Source organism: Tiliqua scincoides, chromosome 11 (assembly GCF_035046505.1).
Source record: "Tiliqua scincoides isolate rTilSci1 chromosome 11, rTilSci1.hap2, whole genome shotgun sequence".
Taxonomy (NCBI): Eukaryota; Metazoa; Chordata; class Lepidosauria; order Squamata; family Scincidae; genus Tiliqua; species Tiliqua scincoides.
In genome coordinates this window covers 6,526,527-6,530,248 of record NC_089831.1, presented here as the reverse complement: position 1 = coordinate 6,530,248, position 3,722 = coordinate 6,526,527, and the positions used below count along the sequence as shown (strand labels likewise).

At 44.6% G+C, this 3,722-nt stretch overlaps 1 pseudogene; it reads left to right on the top strand.

The window, feature by feature from the left end:
* Positions 1-3,602: 3,602 nt before the first annotated feature.
* On the top strand, positions 3,603-3,722 carry LOC136662927 (5S ribosomal RNA; annotated as a pseudogene).

Below are 3,722 nucleotides of genomic sequence, written 5' to 3'. Positions count from 1 at the left end.
AGAGACCTGCAAGGCCTCCTGGGAATTGTAGTTAAGAACATAAGAACAGCCCCACTGGATCAGGCCATAGGCCCATCTAGTCCAGCTTCCTGTATCTCACAGCGGCCCACCAAATGCCCCAGGGAGCACACCAGATAACAAGAGACCTCATCCTGGTGCTCTCCCCTACATCTGGCATTCTGACTTAACCCATTCCTAAAATCAGGAGGCAACGCCCCACCCACCCTCCAAATTACATAACAAATTTGGGGGAGTTACCTCTGTGACAAGTGGATGGCTGACATTTAAAAGAGCAGTGCTCACCTGTCTGTGTAGCATATGCAGAAGCACAGGGCTTTAGAGCTTTAGGCAAGACATGGCTAGCAGGCACATCTACTTTACTTTCAGAGCACACTCTGAAAACCGCAGCCTTGTTCCTTGCCTAACTATAAACAGGATGGATAGTATTTTGGAGATGCGCTTTTTATCTCAGTCTATGGAGTGTGTTGTGGTCAGCTAGAGCCAGCTAGTTGTAGCTAGTGTTATCAGTAACCTTTAGTAACCCTCAGTATTGTGTTGTATTGCTTCATGAGCTTAAGAGATAATAAAAGGCTTGGTGGAGGCTGGGCAAGGAACTTAGATCTATTCCAGCTTCCCCACTGCATCTACCTTTGAATCCTGCCTGCCGTCTCATTCTTTGCTTCTGCGCCTGCACTACATCTAGCAACTGGACTCCTGAGAGTCCAGGTTGCTCCCAAAGATGACTGCTCCATCAAGCAACAAGGCTCTGAGCCTTGAGTGCTTCCCAAAGCAAAGTAGCCTCTGCTACATGTCTATATTTTTCCTTTCACAGGAACCTGTATTTTTCATGCCACATTTTCAACTTCGGAGCTTTTTGGGATCCAGCAGTTAAAAACTGTGCCACCTTTTTCTCTGGGGAAACCTTCACAAGCAGCTCGTTCCATATACAGAAGCCCACAGCAGTAAAGGTAGATGCCTTTTACAAAGAGATAATTGTGAAGCTAAAACCTCAACATGTTCAGTCCAGAGGTCTCGTTTGCAAATTGGTATTCAAAAAAGTGACCCTTCACGTTTGTCCCAACACTGCCTAAAGTGCACAGGTCTCACAGTAGCCACATTGAAGGCTGATTTATTACCCATGACATTTTTTTCCCTATGTGGAGATCATTTTAAGAAAACTGCATATATCTAGATGTGTGTGTGTGGTATTTTTAACAGCACACACACACAAAGATCTAGATTTTTGGTATTTTGGTGTTTATTTTCCAGAAGTTATAACAGATTACTTTTCAGGTAGAAATAATGCGATGACTGCCCCTGCTGACACTATATCACCAATATCACCTACCTAGTACACTTTTACATTAATAAAAAATGAGAACTTGAGAACTTGAAATGAAAATGCACAACATCACTTTCTGGATTTCAAACAGCAAAATCTGGGGAAAAAATAAAGCCATTTTCAAACACCCCTACATATACCCACGTACATGAGCTTGCAAGAACAATTGCATCTCTGATTTTACAGGCACTTGAAAGCCATTGCGTACCGAGGTATGCACCTGGGACGGCTTAAGACAGTGGTGCAATGTTTACAATTCATTCATTCCCTCATTCAAGAGGTAGTTCATTTTACACAAAGTTAATCTCAGGGTTTTTCACATGTGCAGTTTGGTGGTAGAGCACGTCCTTTGTGTGTGGGGGATTATTTGATCTTGTCCCATGTACCTGTGATACAGGTTGGCTTTTAACAAGTTAACACAGGATGGATGGATGGATGCATGGATGGATGGATGGATACATCAATCGCTCGATCAGTGGATCTCACACATTTAGCACTGGGACCCAGTTTTTAGACTGAGAATCTGTCAGGACCAACCAGCAGTGATGTCATGACCAGAAGCGACATCATCAAGCAGGAACATTTTTAACAATCTAAGGACCCAATCCTATCCAATTTTCCAACTCCTGTGTAGCCACAATGCAACCTCATGGTAAGGGAACACATATTCCCATACCTTAAGAAGGCCCCAGTGACTGCCCCTCCACCACAGGATACAGCGCACACCCCACTGGTACAACTACACCAGCACTGGAAAATTGGATAGGATTGGGCCCTTAGGCTGCAATCCTAACCAGGATTAAGTCCCATTTATTATCATTGTTAAAAAGTACAGGTCTGTCACATTTTCCCAAATGCAGTCACATACCATGGTAGCATAAAGTCTAAAATATTAAAAATGAAATATTGAAATGAATGGGGACTCACCTGATATTGGCTCGCAACCCACCTACTGGGTCCTGACCAACAGTTTGAGAAACACACACACACACACACACACAATATATATATATATATATATATATATATATATATATAGAGAGAGAGAGAGAGAGAGAGAGAGAGAGAGAGAGAGAGAGAGAGGGCATGTGCCTTTATGCATCTCTCATAAACCATAAACAAGAAACAACAAGGGCCCAGAACAACCCCAATTTGAACATTAGTGCCAAAAGAAAGAACTGCGGACGGGGAATGATGAGTTTTTTAAATGAAGAATGGAATGCAAAAAAAAAAAAGTGTACAATTTGAAGAGCTGAAATTGACATTTTTACGGTTATTATATCACCATGCATTATGGCCCTCTGGTGAGTAGTGACAGAGCCTGTGGCTTGGTTCACGTTCAGATTTATCTGCTCCACACGTTCTCTGCCACAGCAGAATTGAGCGTCCCAGCCTCGGCTCACCCTCTGCTTCTGGGTTCCCCGTCTACCAAGTGGGTAAAAGGTTTTTTAGAATGCCTTCTAAATCCTTCATTCCTTTAGTAGGGCTTGTTATAATGTGTCAGATCAGGGCCTCCGAGAGGATTTTTACCAGGGGGGTACAGAGTTTCTTTTGGGCCCCTCCCCTTCTCCATTGGATCATAGTTTCAGACTATCGTTGGATCATAATTTCTGCAAATTCTGATATATAAAACTATGCAAGCTTACACAAAACGCAAATGCCAGCCTTCATGCAGCATAGCTTTATAGACTGTAATTCTGCAAACTTTTTCTGAGCTCTCAGGAAATTTCCAACTCCCTTCCTTTGGCTTCCAGCCCCCCTTTTTGACCCTAAGCCCAGGTACAATGTACCCCCTGCACCCCCTTCTTATGGGCCCTGGGGAGATTGGAAAATGTAAGATCCCAGAACAATTTCGAGTCCCTTCCTTTCGCTCCTAGACACCCCCCCCCACCCGAGCCTGGGTTGGGTACAATTTACCCCTTGCAACACCCCCCCTCCATGAGACTTGTGTTAGATAGCTCTGTGGTAGATTGATATCATTTGACAACACACCTGCAATACTGGGCATCTATGGAGATCATTTTGTATGTCCCATCCTCTTGCCTCCCAGTTCTGCATCCTGGGTGGGACTGAGTCCATCCCAGGGCTGCCAACGTAGCGACTGATTCCTACAGGTTACAGACAAGTGAATCCTTTGGCAACAAGTTAACAGTGGGTCCCACCATCCAGAAGCCTGCCTGGCGGTGACCTATAGGCCTCCGGCTGGCACACAACCACTCCGCTTTTATGGCCCTGTGCATTTCAAGATACATGGCTTCAATTGTGTAGTGGGAGTTACCCTGCACATGCCTGATCTCATCTGATCTCAGAAGCTAAGCAGGGTCAGGCCTGGTTAGTACTTGGATGGGAGACTGCCTGGGAACACCGGGCGCTGTAGGCT